This window comes from Puma concolor, chromosome B2 (genome assembly GCF_028749965.1).
Source record: "Puma concolor isolate L17-30 chromosome B2, mPumCon1.1.hap2, whole genome shotgun sequence".
Classification (NCBI taxonomy): domain Eukaryota; kingdom Metazoa; phylum Chordata; class Mammalia; order Carnivora; family Felidae; genus Puma; species Puma concolor.
The window spans coordinates 131,740,044-131,759,806 of NC_141671.1; the positions used below are offsets into that span (position 1 = coordinate 131,740,044).

The 19,763-nt window shown below is 39.0% G+C and overlaps 1 protein-coding gene across 16 annotated transcripts in view; it reads right to left on the reverse strand.

The window, feature by feature from the left end:
* PLAGL1 (PLAG1 like zinc finger 1) overlaps window positions 1-19,763 on the reverse strand; it is a 111,337-nt gene that overhangs the window by 20,290 nt on the left and 71,284 nt on the right. For 8 of the 16 annotated variants that reach the window (XM_086708048.1, XM_086708051.1, XM_086708049.1 and 5 more), the window contains 2 exons: window positions 9,623-9,696; window positions 968-5,475 (listed from right to left, as the gene is read on the reverse strand). The gene's annotated coding sequence lies outside the window, so the exon portion shown is untranslated. Of the gene's footprint in view, window positions 1-967; window positions 5,476-7,586; window positions 7,675-9,622; window positions 9,697-19,763 lie in introns of all 16 variants that reach the window. The other 8 variants (XM_086708054.1, XM_086708058.1, XM_086708047.1 and 5 more) reach the window with 6 other exon arrangements.

Consider the following 19,763-nt stretch of genomic DNA (forward strand, 5'->3'; position numbering starts at 1 on the left):
TCCATAGGCCCTGACAAGATAGTGCAAGTAATGTTCTGTACCAAGCAGAGTGCCTAGCACAGAGTGAGTGTCCCAGAAGTGTTAGCTTCCCTCAATACCATTATTGACAATAATGACGAGGATGACCAGAGGCCAAACCCAGATGGTCTGAGCTAAGCTGAGTGTTCTTCCTACTCATACCTCGTCATCCTTCCTAGTTACACTGTCTGCATGAGCAGCGGACTTCAGCATTTTACTACAGCGTTTCCAAGTAAAGCCTTGTTATCTGTGACTGGATCCCCTGGTGCCACTGGTATGTGACCAGCATTGTCCTCAAGCTAATCAGTTAACATGTTCCACAAAGAGGACTTTTCTCAGGTACACAAGTTAGGGCAAGGTACCTTTAAAACTTTTGAGCTCACAAGGCGCCCCGCAGAAAACTCCACAGATTTGTATGTATTACCACAGTCCGTGGATGGGGGACAGTAGAGGATATGAAAAGTTGCTGACTGCATCATCTGATTCCCTGAATTGTACAGCATACTAATGCTCCTCAAAAAACAAAAGGTTAGAAGAATTCTGTTCTAAGGTATTTGGCAGTTTGAGGCAGAAATGTATTTATTCCCTACCAGAAAGTTTAAAAACAAAAAATGTTTCTTTGTTTTTGAAAGAAAGAGAGACAGAGAGAGAGAGAGAGAGAGAGAGAGAGAGAGAGAGAGACAGAGAGAGACAGAGAGAAGGAGAATCCCAAGCAGGCTCCGCGCTGTCAGCACAGAGCCTCATGTTGTGCTCAATCCCACAAACCATGAGATCATGACCTGAGTCGAAATCAAGAAACAAATGCTTAACCAACCCAGGCACCTCTATACTAGAAGCTTTTTGAAGTACCTTGAATCTCCTTGACTGATTTTACTATGTGTTTCCAAGTAATTGTTAATAAACATGCCCAGGCAGAAATAATTTGAAGAAGCTTTCATTGTTTGCATACCTACTCGGTGACAGGAAACACCAGCTTCCAGGTGGTCATGGAGTCCCCTCGGAAGTTTGTCTGACGACTCAAACCTGTAAGAAGAGATCTTGCACACCTTCAGTGAATGAAGCTAGGAAAACATTTCCCCCCATCATGTTGCAGCTTGAGCCTGACTTCAAGAGCACATACACACAACTGATGACTGACAGAGATTTCTGACTGCCCTTTCACGCATTTTCATTCACAGATCAATTTTAAGTGTTAAAATCCTGTAGTAGGATACCTCAACAAGCACACAACCATTAATTTTTAAATGTCTCAGATCGACCATCTGGCCAAAGTCTTAAACATTTAGCTCATCTGACATATTTTAAAGGTATGATGAAGTTCATAATGCTGTAACTTAAAGGATTTTCAATCTTATATTACCTTGACCAAGATCTTTAAGTATTTATATTACAATTGGGTTAGAAAAACCCTGGAGTTTTCCCCTACTTTCTGCAAGTAGGGAAAATAACAAAACAAAACATGAAATTGTTTACATCAAATATTCAAAAGAGCACAGAGAGGAAATGGTATTTTTTTTTAAAGGAACAGTATTAGAATACTATAAAACAGGTATGCAAATCTATGCAATAACAGAACCGGAAACAAATTGTGAACTGAAAAAAGCAATAACCAGCAGGCATTCATTTTCAACAAAAGCTTCAAATAAACATATAGATTCATCAGATGGTGAAAAGGCTGAGGTCTCCAAATTGAATACACAATTCAGTGGTTACCAAACCTGGCTATGCATTAGAATTGCCAGAGACATCTTTTAAAAATACAGATTCCAAGGCCACAGCACAAAGCAGCAAAGAATGCTGTAACATCACTTTGGCACTGGGCATTCATGTTTTCACCAAGTTCTCCAGAGCCAAGTCCATGGCCAGCTTTGTACCACTGATCTCTGGTGAGCATTCGGAAACCAGTATCTCTATTCACCAATTAATTACAAAACTTGGCTTCTTCCAATTTAGGACTATTCCAACCAGTCAATTCTCATAGGGGGAAAGCTTTTTAGGATTTTCTTAACCAGCACAAAGGTAAGCTTACTATGAAACAAAGCCAATTATATCCTACCTATGTGGTTTATTCACTTGGTCGCCTGTTCTCTTAGTTTGATTAAAAAAAAAAAAAAAAAGCTATGTCTGTTTATTTTGTAGGAGAGCATTCCTTTTAAGTTAAAAATGGAAAAATGAAGATCATTTTTAGACAACCAAATTTGAAAAATAACCCATCACAATTCAGGAAAAAACCAGGGGTGAGTAGGACCTCTGAATTATCCAGAGAATTTGTTTTAAATGTATTCCTCACTTTGCATGTATAAACACTTCAACACATCATCTCATGGCCCATCTCTCTTTTCAAAATACCCACCATTTATCATGGTGATTTAATTGGGTGGTCTACAAAGGCCTGTATTAATTTTTTTTTTAAGAGCTTTAAAAAAACACTGAGCAAGAGAGTAAAATTCTTCTGGAGGATTCTTCCTTTGCTTCTACTCATCTCACCAACGGACAATACCAATTTACAAATTCAGAGAGGCGAGGGCTCTCTTCTTCCCAAGGAAGGGCGCACATGACACGAGGTACGCAAACCAGGCAGTGGAGTGGCTTAGCTTCATTGTCGAAATATTCAAATGATCACTAAAAGAAAGCGATTCCTTTCTGAATCCAACAATACTCCTTGGCCTCCGAGGGCTCACATAGGAGCTTATTCTTAAGCTGTTCAATGTAAGCAGCACTAGTGAAAGAGGAGAACTCTGGCGGGGAGGAGGCCAAGTTCCTCTGCCTCTCCCACCTGCCATCTCGGCACCAGCCAAACGCTTAAATAGTTAACAATGCAACAGAGAACCCGAAAGCATGCGTGGCCCTGGGGAAAAATCGTGCGCGGTGTGTGACAGTTTAATAAAGCAGAGAAGAGACAGGAAAAATAACACATCTAAGTTTGACAGGATGCTCCTTGCAGACTGCTTTTCAGGTCAGAACTTAGATTTCAAATCTGACAAAAGGGCTTTAATCATTCATATATGTATATATGTATATATATATTTTTATACGTATATATACACATGTATATATAATCTTTTAATATATAATATGTAAATATATATTTAAAGTATATGGTAAAAACACTCCTAAATATACATGTTTCTGGGCTCCAAAGTAACAAGGAAAGTCACAGTTTTCTAGGAATGAAATCGGCACACAGTAAACAGATCATTGTTTTAAATAAAAGGGAAAATGTTTTTTGGGAAAATGTTTTTTTGGAAAATGATCTGTTTACATCTGCTTACTCAGATGTTTCGATGACAAAAAGTAAAATTTCCTGAATACAGAACATATGATTTGTAGAATAACTTTTTGCTGGCATGGTAGGTCTTTCTAGGCGTTTGCCTCTGAGAGCATTTAAGAACATGCCCTTTTCTCTATGAATGTCCTGGTTTAGCTGCCTGCTGAGCCTGCACTGAAACCCCCATGAAACAAAGGGATTCTCCTCCACTTTCAGCTCATTCACTTCCGGCTACTCCTGATTTTTCATAAGTCAATTCTTCAAACTGACTCTTTTATTTCTAATGATTTGAGTGGGAAAGAATTGGGAAAGCCCCAAACACTGGGAATTGTCTTAGTTTTCAGTGAAAGCCAGCTCTCGATTGAAGATTGCAAGGTTTGTTTTTGAAAAGCTTTTCAAAAAAGGTGTGTCCGTGTGTGTTTTTCTAAACACTGTAATTCCAGATAGAAAGGAGCCCACCCAATATGGGAGATTACAGACTACTAACTTGTATTTCACCGAGCAAACAATGAGATTATACCTCTGAAGCAAAGACCCTAAACGGGATATTCATGTTCATCTCAAAACAATGAAGTCAGTTTAAAGATGACATAGGGGGGCGATGTCTGAATACATTTGTGGGCCTGACACCTGCCCCTCTACCTTCTTGCACCATTTCTGGGGGACCACATTCATACCCCAAGGTGTCAACTACTCCTTGGAGGCAAAGGTCTCCCAAATATGTCTACAATCCCGAGCTTTCTTTCCAAGTCCAGATGAATCCATCTACCACCTCTCAGCCTGGCTAGCTCACAGCCCCGAGGGTCACCTGCCCTAAAGCAGGGGCTCCTCCTCTAGTATTACAGATTTTAGCTACTGGCACCACCACATAATAATAGCTAACATTTACTGGATGCTCAGAAGGTCATGACCATTTTAGTCATGCTCACAACCATATGAGTATGCAGTATTAGCCCCATTTTACTTATGGGGAAACTGAGGCTTAAAAGTTGCACTAATTTGCTCATGCTCACATGACCAGCAGGCAGTGGAGCTGAGACCTGCATCCAGAGTGTGTGGTGTGAGTCCACATTATCAACAGGTCAGTCTCTTTACTGTGTTACTTCCTGGTCTCTGAAGTCAGAAACTCTGGAGTCATACTAGATTTTTCTCACTGACTAAGCTATACAGATTCTGCAAGCTTACTGTCTCTCAAATCTGTTTCCTTCTCTTAATTTCCATAGTTACCACTGTTTGGGCGATGTTTTGCCTTCATTACAGCCTCCAAATCAGCACGGCAGGACAACTCTGGAATTTCGTTTTGTTTGTCCTCCCAACAGCTTTTCTTTCTAGCTCATTTAAAACAGGTGGCAGGCTCTGTAATTCCTTGTATTTGAGCCCAGATGACGGCACAGGCAGTTTGTCTTTGTTAACCTCTAAACCCAATGAGGAGATTCTGCCTGACTCCTGAGACTGGAGAAGCAGAGGGCACATACAAGGGTGAGAAAAAGACCCTCTCTCTCCCTCCACCCCCCAACCCGGGGCCTGTAAAAGAGAAGGAGATCTGTCAGCACCAGCCAGGCGTCCCTTGCACAGCTCTGTTCCCCAGGGCGGTGAGCAGAGCCCTCAAGAGTGTGGGATGTGCTCTGGGAGACCAGACCCGTGGCACGGTTTCCAGCCTCTACTCAGTCCTGAGGCAGATACACAAAAGGTCAGAGGCCAGTCCCTTACCTACCAGGTGCCATGGTAATCTCTGGATTCTAGAACATACCCCATGGGGGAAGGAGAAACACCTAAAAATGACTGAGATGAAATTTCCCTGTAGGTTAGCAGATTGAGGGCTGGAGTCTGAATTAGTTACAGGGAATAAAAAAAAAAAAAAAAAAAAGGAAGATTTCCTGCATACTTGAAGTTGTGCAGGGAGATTCAGACTCGCGGGGTGCCTGCATAAGGCGCCAAGAACCTTAGACTCATACGTATCTGCGCTATCGACTAGCCTCAATTGCTAAAACTGGAGCCAGAATGTTTTTTTAAAAAAGGCCACCCCCTGTTGCAGACAGGAGTGTGGTCTCTGCAAAGGCAGTGGTGACCTGGGGGCAGTCCTGTGCTTTAGAATCCTGGGGCGGATAGAGAAAGAAGGAAGGAAGGAAACTGTGCAGATGTTGAGAGTTTACTCACAAGATTAACTCCTCTGATTCCTATGCAAATACCTAGAAAGGGAGAGGCAGAGAAAGTTGTCTTTAAGGCCTTTATCTTAAACTCTGAATTGCTTAAAAACCAAAGGAAGTAACAATGTCAACCAGGAAGAGGAAAGAGACAGCCCAGTGCTGTTGGTCTCGAAGCACAGGACATCCCTGCTTCCCAAGCCTGGCCATGCCTCCCACCCAGGTCAGCAAGTGGGACAGGAGAAGGATGGCTGATTTCCATAGGATGGAAATGAGACTGTGTGGCAAACTGAGGAGTTTTCGGGAGAGGAGACTCCCCCCCAGGGGAAAGGCTATAAGTTCTTAATGTAACAAATTTGCTGATTCAAACATGTTGGGGTACTGTGACACCAAGTGAAACGTCTAAGAGGGGTTCAGACTCTGAAACTAGTCACACATTCTCAAAGCACATTCCATCCATTTCAGTTCTGTGGCTGAATATCTGAGACCTTCAGAAGAGGTTTCCGAAAGCCCTGATGAAAACTGGAGAGGATTCTAGATAAGCCAAGATATACCATCCATCCTGCAGAGATCAGAGTTTTTAGAACAAAGAGCCCTGGCTGGAAGAACTTCAGATGAACAAGAATCAGCAACCAGGGAGCCCCATATTCCTGCCACCCAGATGCCCACTAAGTCTGCCGAGAACGTGGGGCACAGACGGTGGGAAGACGGAACTGGGAGAGGGGGAGTTGCCTAGGGAGCAAGTGCTCTGTCATAGATGCAGAGTGTGCCAAGACAGTGCCCCCTCCTGGCTTTGGTTGTAAGGAAGGGGAAAATTTCATATTAAATTGTACCTAAGAAGAGAACTCACAGGAAACATGGAAGCTAGGTATGTTGAGCCAGCAGGCAGAGGGTTGGAAAAGCAAAGCAACCACAGCATGGGGCCACTCTGGCCTCTGCTGACAATTGCTTCCCTTCTCACACCAGATAGGTGAGGCCCAGAAGGGAAGAGAGTAACAAGCAGTTCATGAACATTCACATGACCTATCCCCAACCCCCATCACCCAGTGTGGGCAACCACATGCAGAAGACTGCTTTCCAAACTGTGGTGCCTAAAAACCTGGTAGGAGGAAGGTGGGGAGATATGCTGGAGAATGGAGGACTAGACCATTTTATGGGCCCAAACTCAACTTTCATGTGGCTCCCTTAAACTCGCTACCAGTCTGGTGAGTAAAGAGCTTGAGCAGCTAGGTCAGTGCAAAGGGACATTTCTGCGTGCTAGAGATCTAGGTCCGTTCGGGCTCCTGTCTCTGTTTTTGGAGTGGCCCCCTTCATTCTAATCACAATGCTGCTGCTAGAGTGATTCTTCTAGCACGCAAATACACGACATGACTTGGCTATTTGGAATTCTTCAAAGGTCCCATTAGTTTCCGTCAGTTAAAACCAAGAGTCCTGACTAATCAGAATCACTGAAAGTTTTTAATCAGGAAAGCAGTATGCTCGGGCTTATGTTCTCCAAAGAGACCTCAGACAGATGTACAGATTATGCTCCTGGATTTAACCATCATATACACTAAAATCAATATAATAGTAATTCCCTTGGGGGAAAAGAAACCCAAAACCCAAAAAATGTGCACAGAAAGAATAAACGCAATAACTGCACGCTGAAGTTGCTCTATAAAGCCGTTCACAGGGACTTCTAAGTCTTCCGTGAATCAGAACTAACAACACCGTCACAGCACTCTGAGTTGAACATACAGGGCAAAAGAGAACCATTTTAGGGAAACAACATAAAATGATGATCATCTTAATGTGGTTCTAATTTACATGTTGATTGTGTGTGTGTGTGTGTGTGTGTGTTTTATGAATCACTTTTAATTCCTGTGTTCAAACGAAAAGGAAAAAATTACCTTGGTAAATGCCACATAATGGACCAATTAAATTATTCCCCCAATAAAGTACACTTTGTTAAAGTATAAACATGCATAACTCCTAGAGCTATTTTAAACATACTGATAAACTGTGCTTTATTTACTATTTTTATATTTAATACTATCCTATATTATGACCACCCCCCAACTCCCTTCATCTCTGAACTGCCTTAATTTTAACCTTTTGTTTGTCCAAGCAGTCAGAAAACAAAGAAATTTTAATAATTCTTAGATAACTTTTCTTACCTAAAAGTGGTACAATAATGTATTTTAACCACTCCTCCCTTATTCTACTGTGTCAGCAGCATACTCTACTTAACACGAGGATGTGTTCCTACAGTTAGTTAAAAAAAAAAAAAGGGTCAATTAAATGATGGTATTCATCTAGATACAACATAGAAAAATGGTGTGGTATAACGCAAAGACCAGGTGATGACTGGCTCTGCTACCTGCCAGGTATGGAATCCCACGCAAGTTCCCTAACTTCCCTTTTTGGCGACATCTATGTACTTTCCAGAGCTGTTACAAGATCACATATTATGTATGTACCTACAGAAGCACAGAGACTCATACAGAGTCTAAAGTGTATGTGCAAAAGAGATGGGTGGCCTGTTGTAAGTTTTAAGAAGGACTTTACACACTGGGTAAATTCACGATTAGGAAACATTAGTAACTTGTTTCAGAATGCAATATATGTGACAGAATAAAAATTATTGATTCACTTCCATAACCTTTCCTTCATTTGGACCATCATGACATGATTTCATTTCCTAACATGTGCTTGTAAAATAAATTTCTATTATTTCCTGCACGCTACAAAGTTTTGTGTAGATTTTGTGTACTTTTGAAAGATTCCTGAATTCTTAAGCAGTGTGATATTACTGCTGTGCTTTAAATGGTAATATCATGTTTAACTAGAGAAAACCATTATAATTGGCATGAATTGGTTGTACAGGTACTATAAAGTCACTTAAGGATATACAGAAGTGATTCTGGCATTTTTGGATTTTGCTAAATTGTTCTTTTTGAATGTGTTGGTGGGGAAGTGGACTGGTTTCAGTAAGAATCATTTGGAGAACAGGAATTTAAACACACACACACACACACACACACACACACACACACACACACACACACACATCTAACATTCTCTTCACTCTGGCCTTCCACCTCAGGCAGCTGTGGATAACCTTCTAGAAGTTAGCCCCAAGAGCAAAATAAATTGGGAAGTGACTTATCTAGTGAGGGGTTTAGGGAAAAAAAAAAGTGTAAGATGTAATGTAATAAAACTTACAAAGAACACTGGAATAAAAAAAATATGGCATATTACAGTCAAGGACATTTTGCAAAAAAAAAAAAAAAAACACACACACACACAAAAAGTGTGGACAGAGGCCAAGAATTATGGTTAAACAACACTGTTAGCACCAAAGCTACAAAACAGTGGGTGGGTAGCGTTAGGGGGGGGAAGGCAATGGGCTCACACGGAAAATTAATACATGTTACAGGGAAAAACCATCAAAATGTTGGATATGAAATTTAAGGCTGCAATTAGAGGTTGCTATTTTGAAATAGGTGGTTAGAACAAATTATAATCTCCATATGTATGATGGGGAATGATAAGAAATAAAAACGCCTGATAAATACTGAGGATCCTGCCAACCATAAGTTCTCTCAAATAAACACTGGATTTAGAAGCACACTTATTTCATAACTTAGGGAATCCGGACAGAATAGATGCAAATGGAGAATCACCTCATATTATGGTTTTAAGAGCATGATTTAGAAACTGAATTGTAATAAAGGCAACAGATTAAGTATGATTCTACATGAAGGCTAACACACCAAATTCTCCCCCCCATATGTATTTGTCTGTTTTTAAGATAATTTTAAAACATCTTTTGAAAATGTCAGAGAGGGAGATCACAAATTTCTAGTGAGCAAGTCATGACAAATAAAAAGCAATTGTATAATATCCCTTATTTCTAAATTAATATGAGTATCAATGATAGTTCTTGGCATATTCTCCTGATTTTTTTCTAAACAGTGAAAAATAGGTTTTCATATCCCTCAACCTTATTTTTCCCTCAAAGCCTCAAGTTCCTCAAGTGCAAATTCTCTGAGAGCAAGCATTTTCGGGAACATAACCCCCTCTACCGTGGAGAAAGCAGAAGGCTTTGGTGTGTGCTCTACCATAGGAAAGAACGAGAATACAGACTCACGACTGACCATGGGAGAGCAGACTGGGCAGAAGTCCGAGGGCTTAGCAGAGACATACTTACCTTTTTAAGTCTGAGGTACAGAGAAGTTTTAGATGTGACATGAAACAGAGGCCACATCAGACGTGAGAGCAAGCCTAGAACGGGGGTGGGGGGAGAGAGGAGAAATCAAAAGGTTAGGAAAAAAAAAAAAAGCATGGAGAAAAACCACACTGGTACTAAGTAAGTAGACATTTATATACAGAATATTAGTCCAGGTATGCCAAGATCAAACATGTCTCTTCGTCAACACGCCACAGTGCCATATTCCAGCCTTCCAGAGACACGTGTGCCTTTAAGTTTTACAGGAGTCTTACTTTTAGAGAGGCAGTGCAGTGATATGGTTAGGAGCATGGGCTCTGGTGTCAGAATGCCTAGATTCAAATCCTTGTGCCACCGGAGCCACTTAGAAACCTCATGCAATTTGTTTAGTCTCTCCCTGCCTCGTCCTCCTCGCCTGTACAATGGAGACTATAACCGTACCTACGGCACAAGAGCCTTTTGAGGATTAGATGAATTAATTTGAGTAGTGCTTAACAGTACTGCCTGGTAAGCAAGGAGCAAGCATGTATTTGCAACTATATTCCAGAGGCCTCAGTTCAAGTGAAAATACCTCACAGCCTCAGGCAGAAATTAGACAATATTCAGAACCTTTTAAAAAGTATCACACGTGAACCCTATCCTTTGGGAAAAGGAAACCAGCCCCTGAGCAGGACTGAAGGTGAAGTAGGGAGGAGAGGAGAATATTCTAAGGAGCAAGGAAAGATCATTAAAAGGCCCAAAACAAGCACAGGCAAACAAAAACCAAAAACACCAAAAACCAAACCAAACCAAAACAAAACAAACAAAAAAACCCCAAAAACAAAACAAACAAAACTCCTTTCCTTGATTCCATTTTTACCCCCTGAAGACAAGGCTGCTGTGAGAAGAGAGGCCTGAAAGGCGGAATTTGTTGACAGTAAGCATACCCAATGAAGGTAATTTTAAATCTGTATTTCAGAACAGTCTTTCCTGTAATTCAATCTAATGAAGAAGGAGGATGTTTCCCTTTCAATGACTAGATAAGCCTGTATTAGGGCTGCTTTATTTGGTCAGTCTCGATGGACAGGAAGCCATCTAAGAGGGAAGTATCTGGTGTCTTTCTACAAGGAAGTTTGCTTATGGAGATAAACACACACGCGCAAATACAAACACCTAATATGTGTTGATCCCCAAACCTATTTTGGAGGTTTGACTCACATTATTTGAAATTATTCTTCTCAGACATTATAGCATTCTTCAGGCCTGAGAAAAGGCGCTTTTATGGAGGATCATGTAGTTGGAGTTACCTGATTCTATAGACCTAGCTAGAACACAATTCTTACTGAAATTATTTCCTTGGCCTGTAAGTAGTTCTATCAATGTGGACAAAGATATGCCTCACTGCTAAAATGAAAAAGTGTGGTTTGATTTCCTATGTTTCCTTCCACCCTCTACCCCTCCCTACTTTGGTATGATGTCACATGAAATTACTTCCAGAAACAGAGGGTAGAGCAGCCAAGTTATAAAACCTAAGTGCTATGCTTACTGCTTTCTTATCTACAAGTTAATACTTATGGGGGCGAGAGTCTATCGATGATCAAGGCCATGGTAATTTTCCTATTTGGTAAGAAATCTGAAATCTCAGCAGAATCACAAACTGCTGAGTCCACCACATTCGTATGACCCATACAAATACCCATTCCTCTACAAGATTCCTACCGCAACTCGCCCATTTGCAAACCTGTTTAAACTTCACCCTTACCTTTAATCAAAAACAGACAACCAAATAGATTTCTTTAAAAAATAATCTTGGTGGTAAAAACAAAAATATCACGGAGAGTAAAATATTAGCCAGTTACCGTACTTCTGTGATGACTTACCACCCCCCATCCCCATTTACTAAATTTTTCCATTACGATTTTAAGATGTTGTTTCCCAAAGAATGTTGACAACTATTTCCCACTTAAAGCTGTGGTTTAAAAAGAAATAGGTTTTAACTTGCGAAGAGCTCAGAATTGGGCTTGTTCTAGGGTCCCTGTGAAATCATAGCAGTTAGTCCTTTAGACTCAAAATTTCCCTTACACTTTTCACTGACAAATGAAGGTGTTGGCTTCCTTTGATAAGGGGTTCATAACATACAGCAGTGGTAAAATCTGGTTAAATAAACTGTCAAAGGATGGTTTGTTTTGCATTATTTAACATTACATCATAGAATTAAATCATGTAAAATGGAAGCTTTATCCATCTCCATCACTAAATGTGGTCAAGTGGAAGTCTACAAAACTCGAAATTAAAAGCTTTTTCATTATACTGAAAATACGTAAACCCTGTGTTGAGATTTAATTTTAGGAAAGAATATTAGACAACAGAGCTTAGACTTAAAAAGGACAATGCCATCCACTTTTTTAATGCTTCCTGTTCAGAGGCTGATGGACTGCTCAACAAACTTGCCAAATCAAAAAAGTGTTTAATGAAATTCTCCATAGAGCACAGATTTTAAAAAGCCATAGCACCAATCAGGTAACAATAGATCAATCAAGTTTTCCTAAAACGTAGTATTTGCAGTTGAAGCCTGGATAAGTAATTACATTCAAACTAACGTACAGGGAGCTATCAATCCCCATTCATGCAGCTCGCATTCACTGAGCCAAGAGCTTTGCTGGGCTTGGAGATATAAAAATGAATCCGACACAGCTGCTTTACTTCCAGCTAAAAGAATACACCTAAACAAAGAGCTACAGGGCAATGTGTTAAGTGCGAGAATAGAGGTGTGCACAAAGGGCTCAGGGCCAAAGGAAGACGCCATAAATTCTTCCTGGGAAATCAAGCAAGCGAGGGGAGATGTAAAAGAAGGTATGGTGATGTTTCCTTGTGATAAACTCAAGATTTTTTTCCTTGCTGTGTTCTCAAAAGTTAGGTAGTAATTTTAGGATTTATGAAATGCGTTAATTGCAAGTGCTAATAGTGGTCTATTAGTTTCATTTATGCTTCGCATAGACTTTCAGTTACAATATTCAAATAGAAGTTTTTAAAAATAAATGTATTTCCACACAACGCACACTATCCAGAGCAGCAGGAATGGGCAGCATGAGTGAAATTTAGATACAAAGTTCAAAGATGTTCTGGAACATAAATGAATGACATTCTTTATACTCAGTAATATTACATTAATGCTGATTTCAAGTGTCAGTTTTTTTCTTCTTCTTCTGAATGCAAAAATAAAAGAATTACTCGATTATATCATGGGTAATATTTGTCTTTCTCTACTTCTGTGTTTAAAATAGAAGGAGGGTGTTGAATCAACTTCTACTTAACATCATTTATTATGCATACCATATTCCTACTTATAACACAGTTGTGACAGAACCTCCATTGTTCATTACACACTAGCCCCAAACTCGAGTAATTCTAATGTAAGCATGAGAAACCACCGTCTCCTTTGGGGTGAATTTCCAAATTCCTCTGTGTTAAATTGAGGTCTAATTTTCCCTGCGCCTGGTTTTCACAAGAAGGTCCATCCCACCCCATGTGCTCCTTTTCAGCTGTCAATAAACAGAGGCAGTGAATTCCCCCACAGCTTCACAAAGCTAGTTAGGCAGAGCCATTCATTCCTTCAGGAAAACAGGGCATTGATTTCAGCGAGTTCCCAGGGAGCAGCTGCAACAAAGAGATCAAAGGCCCACCTCTCTTTCCCTCCACTGCTTCCATCAGGCCAGGCCCAGACAAACAGCGACAGGTTTCCTTGAGACAAGGAGAGGGCCCGGCAGACCACCTCATGGTTCAATTCAAATTCATCCGTTTCCTACATTCCAGTGACAGTCCAGAATGCTAACCATGACAAACCAGCACAATCGCCCGGCATAATATACTGCTCGCTAGTTCATCCAAGGTCAGAGGGAGAAAACAAGCACCGAGGGAAGTCCTCCACTTCTAGGGCCTGCTGAGCCTCAATGGCCCCCTGACATTCCATAAATAAACTTCGCCTGCTCACTCTCCCTTTCTTTTTCCATCCTGCAACCCCACAAGCAATGGTCTCACTTAATCTGCAATTTCTTTCGTGTCACTGTACCCAAACTACTGGTACATTTTATTCTCAACCTAATAGTTCTAATGATGATAGGAACATGGCTTTGTGGGCAGCCCTTCTCGGTTCACACCTAGTAAACTACCACCATAGGGTGAATTTACAGCTGTAATTACTAGGGCTTCCTTCAAGGCCTCATTTCCAGTGAAGGCCACACAACCTAAAGAGTCAGTTTGCGTAAATTCTGTTTGCGAAACAAAAAACGTGAACAGAGACAGAAGGGTTAGCTTTTGATGTGAATGGAGTAATCACCCAAACCGCTAATCCAAACCCCTATGTGACAGTCTGTGTGTGAATGAGCCCTGTGCAGCTCTGTGGGAGTGAGAGGACTGGGGGTGGGGGGTGGCGGGGGTAAGAGGGGCTAGAGGAAGATGGGTTCTCCTGATTGGTTATCTCTGTTGAACAGATTTGATTAAAAGGTTTCTAAAGTCCCCACTGAATTCTGAGCCGCTTCTTTGACACAACCTTCACGAAAGCCTGTAACAAAATGCATTCGTTTTGTTGCACCCCCTTCCATTTCTGTCACTAATCCCGAGGAAACATGGGAGTGGATGGGTTAAATTTGAAAATTCCTAAACCAAAAAGAAAATAAACAATATTGGAATGAAAGGTATGGAGAACTCATTCCTTGACACAGAACACAACCTTCCCACGTGCCCATCTTATGAGCTTCAGTTTGACCGGGGGGGATCCGTTCACTGATTATTCATTTGACTGCCAAAGATGCCATTTTGTACATGGTACTGAACAGCCCTCCAAGAGAAGACTTTCACTTTCTCTCAAGCTGGGACAGAAATGAGCTTAGAAAATACAGAAGTCTAAATGGCGCAGGAAAGGTAGCTTCCTAGTGGGCACAGTGTGACAGCTATATTAGGAACCTCAAAGCTGACTCTGGCACTGATCTACTTTGGGCCTCTCTGTCTTTCTACTCTTCCAAAATGGAGACAGAAATATCCGTCAAGAATTCCATTACGAGGTATTGTGAAATAACCATTCCTCAAAAACAAAGTATCTCATCGAAGAACGCTAGTCTTTTGAGTAGAACTTCCTTATGTAATCACTCTAAATTCAATAGAGCTGCTCTGGAAACTCACTAAGTTCCTATAAATCAAATTATTTTTTAAAAGCACTCAGGGGGCGCCTGGGTGGCGCAGTCGGTTAAGCGTCCGGCTTCAGCCAGGTCACGATCTCGCGGTCCGTGAGTTCGAGCCCCGCGTCAGGCTCTGGGCTGATGGCTCAGATCCTGGAGCCTGTTTCCGATTCTGTGTCTCCCTCTCTCTCTGCCCCTCCCCTGTTCATGCTCTGTCTCTCTCTGTCCCAAAAAAAATAAATAAAAACGTTGGAAAAAAAAATTAAAAAAAAAAAAAAAAAAGCACTCAGAAAATTTACTACTTAAATGAAAGTCTATAGCAAATGACAAAATACACCCATCAATTCATTTGTATACCCTTTCAAAAGCATTGAAAGCACCTACAAACATCAATTTGCTCTTCATCACAACCACCTGATGGTGGTGATGAAGACAGGTGGTTTTATTAGTTTCTATTTTTCAGTGAGGAAAACAGGCTTAAGAAAGGTAATAAATTGACTTGCCAAAGTCACAGAACTGGTAAGGAGAAGAGTCACTGTGAAGTATCCAGTTTCTCAATCGCACGCAGTTTCCACTGCATGTAGCTACCATATGTGCATACAACTGCTCACCGAACTTCTCTCACAATAACTATATTAAATAATCACAATCTACTCCTAAGCCCAAAGCACTGGCCCACTCATTCAAGGACGCAGTGCTTGAGTATGGATTATGGTGTCAGATCCATATTTAAATTTTAGTGTCACCTTTTAGTAACTGTGTAAATTAAGCACTTAGTATTTGCACACTCAGTTTCCTCATCTGTAAGACATAAATAATATCTTCTGATAGGGTTTGTGAAGGATCAAATAACTAGTATAAAGCCCCTAAAGCAGTGTTAGCATATAATAAATGCTTAATAACAGTACCTATTATCAATGGTGCTGAAAATCAAACCAATGTAAAACTTGTCAAAAGAGAAAAACATGTCTCCTTTTCAATAAAAAGACATAAAATTTAACTTACAGCTTCTGGATTACATAGCTCTCTTTAGCACTAAAAATTTACCACTCGCATCTAATATTTTAAGGTGGCCAACTAATAAACCCAGATCAAACTGTCATAAAAGATAAGCTACTACACAAAATAGAAGCACTAATTGAATTGTGTTTTAAAAAGCTGATTGAAGAAAATCCCTGTCTGTTATAAAGCAGCAATGTGGTTTTTTTGTACAATCAGCTTTACTTCTTGCCATTTAACTATTTTAAGCAAGAATGTATTGGTGCTAGGCAGAAATGCAGACAGTCGCCACATGAAGAGAAAAATACATAATAGGAATATTTGTTACACAGAGCTAGTGCTTTACAGTTTTCAAAGAATACGTATATTATTTCATTTGACCCTCACACTGCTCTGCTCACTAGAAGAAAACAGATGGACTTTTTAAGCACAGGCAAAGACTGCCAGTGATAACCGGTAAACTTTTTTTTTTTAAACTCTTGGTCTCATTTTTCATAACACCTTATCGATAGTTGGTAGTATGTAGATGTTACAGTACAGAGTGTACAGAATACTGTGGCCACTAAGTCTGGTAGAGCCAGAAAAGGCTGTGGAGAGAAGTGACATTTATCCAACATTTTACCTAGTACAAAATCACATCTAGAATGTTAGTGATTGTCCCTGAGCTTGATGAAATTTTCTCTGAACTCTGAATATGCCTTTCAGTACCTTAGTTCTCATGCACTGCTTTTGTTTATTTGCAAACTTAAATGCATTTCCCTTTAAAAAAATTTTTTTTTTTTTTTAATATATTAAAAGAGGCAGGGAGTTGAGGCCACTGCTGTTTGACTAAACACCACTTAAGGCTCTAATTCTACAGTTCTGTGATTTTTAAAATTACTGGTCATTCTTATATTACCTACTATATAATACATCAGTTTAAATGTGCATGTTAATGTATAGCCTATTAACATTGAGAAATATATATGCTTTTTTACTTCACTACCATTTATCTCAGAAATTAATAGTTGGGAAGAGCTTTTAAGAATATCTAAGGGAGGGACACCTGGCTCAGTTGATATACATGTGACTTTGAGCCCCACCCAGGGATTACTTACAAAAAAAAAAAAAAATTAAGAGTATATCTAAGGGAACATGCCTCATTAAAGAAACTCAGCTCCCAGCAGGGGAAGTCTAATGGTTATTGCTTCCCTACGAAGGGCCAAGAGTTGCCTTTTTATAACCACCAGTATTGTCTCCTCCAACATGAAACAAACATGTTTAATAAAAGACATCCACAAATTTGAAGACAATTTTGACAATCCCTTACCTTCAGCCATTACTTTGAGACTGTTCTTTTCTAACATGGGCACATAGTGCTATAAATTTCCCTCTAAGCACTGCTATAGTTGCATCCTAGTTATTTGGAAATATGTTTTCATTCCAATTCAGTTGAAAATACTTTCCAATTTCCTTTTTCATTTTTTGTCACATGGGTTATTTGGCAAAAGTCACCAGCCCAACCATTTGGGCCGGGTGCATTTTCTTTTCTGGAAAGTTGTGGGGTTTTTTGTTTTTTGGTTTTTCCCATTTCATCTGTTATCAAATTTGTAGGCAGAGACTGATTGTAGTATTCCCTTATTCGCCCTATAATATCATGAGATCAGTAGTCATGAACCCTCTTTCATTACTGACACTGGTAATCTAGGTCTTCTTTTTTTCTTTGGCCAATCTGGTTATAGTTTTATTTTTTTGATCTTGTCGAGAGAACCATTTTTTGTTTTGATTTTCTCTCGTTTTCCTATTTTTCAACTCTATTGACTTCCCTAATTTTTATTTATTTTCTTCTACTTGCTTTCAGTTTAATTTGCTCTTCTTTCTCTAGCTTCATAAAGTGGAAATTTAGGTTATTGATTTTAGATATTATTTCTAATACATGCATTTAATACTATAAATTTCCCTCTAAGCACTGTTTTAGCTTCCTCCCCTACCCCCAATTTTTATAAGCTGTATTTTCTTTTAGTTTAAAATATTTTTAAGGTTTCATGAGGCTTCTCTGACCTATGGATTATTTAGAAGTGTGCTATTTATTGGAGAAGTGTTCTATTGGAGAATTTTCCAGCTATTGTTCTGTTATTAACTTGCAGTTTAATTCTGTTGTAGTCTGAGAACATACTTTGTGTAATTTCTATTCTTTTAAACTTAAAGTACCTTGTATGGCCTAGAATGTGCTCCTGGGTTGTTTGGAAGTGTGTTGTTACATTCGAAAATATTTTTCCAGATACCTTTCTGTACTAATTCCTTTATGGGCAGGAGATATTCTTTGTATGATTAGAATTTAAAAAAAAAATTAATTTACTCATTTTCTTACCTAGAATATGGTCCATCTTAATAAATGTTCTGGGTGTACTTAAACGTGGTGGGTAGAGTACTCTATAAATGTCAATTAGGTCAAGTTGGTTGACAGTGCTGTTCAAGTCTTCTCTATCCTTACTGATTTTCTATCTAGTTGATCTATCATCTATTGAGAAGGGTATTGAAATCTGACTGTAATTGTGGATTTATCTATTTCTCTTTATGTATAGTAAAACTTTATTATTAGGTGTATAAACACTTAAGATTATGTCTTCAGTTTAGCACTTTATCATTATGAAAATCATCTTTATACCTGGCAGTATTTTTTGCTCTCATTTCTACTTAGAGGTTTTAAGTCAAGGCTTAAAAAAAGGTTAGTATTATTGTTTTGTATCCTTTACATTATAACCTAATTGTGTCTTTAGCTATATGAAGTACATTGTTTTGCAGACAGCATAGAGTTAATTCATTTTCTATAAAAAAAAAAAAAAATCTAAGCTGACATTCACTGTCTTTTAACTAGAGTGTTTAAACCATTTCTACTTAATATGATTATTGATATAGGTAGGCTGAAATGTTCATCTTGCTGTTTGTTTTGTATTTGTCCTATCTGTTCTCCATTTCCCCTTTCCTTTGCTTTTCTGTCTTCTTTTGGACTATTTTTTTCTGATTTAATTTTATCTCCTTTAGCTTATAACTCTTTTGAGGTTTTAGTGGTTGATTTAGGCTTTACAGTCATATCCTTAACACAATGTACCTTCAAGGGATATTATACCTCTTCACATAGAGTATAAAAGGTTTGTATTACATTTCAATTTTTCCAATTCTGACCTTTGTGCAATTGTTGTCAATACATTTTACATGTTATAAACCTCAACTACATTGTTACTATTTTTGGTTAAAACAATCTTTTTAAAAAATATTTAAGTTGAAAAAAAATTTATATATTTACTCATTTCTGATGTTCTTTGTTTCGATATAGTATTACTTTCCTTCTTCCTTATGGTTTCCTGTAACATTTCTTATAGTGTGGGTATAGTAGCAGTGAATTCTTTCAGCTTTTACAGGACTAAAACAGTCTTTTACTACCTTTCTTTCATTACTTAAATTATGTTGTTCCACTGTCTTCTGGCTTGCATTGCTTTTGGTGAAAAGTCTACTGTCGTTCTTTGTTCCTCTAAATGTATATAGTGTCCTGTTCTCTCCTTTGAAATCTTTATTATTGGTTTTAAAGTATTTGATTGTGGTGTACTCTGATGTAATTTTCTTCCTTTTTTTTGGTAACTGCTGGTATTCACCAAACCTCTAAGATTTGTGGGCTTATCATTTCCATAAAATTTAGCAAACTTTCAGCCATTAGTTCTTTAAATATTTTTTCTATTACCTTCCTCCTTTGGAGACTCCACTTATACATATATTTGACTGACTGAAGTTGTCCCAAAGCTCACTGATGTGGTGTTTTCAGTGTGTTTTATTTTGTGTAATTTCTAATGCTTTTTATCTGCAAGTTCACAAAGTCTTTCTTCAGTGTCTGGTCTATTACTCCTATCCAGTGTATATTCCATTTCAGATGTTTATGTTGCCTCTAGAAGTTCAACTTGTATATTTGTTTTTATAGATTTTGTATCTCTCCTTAA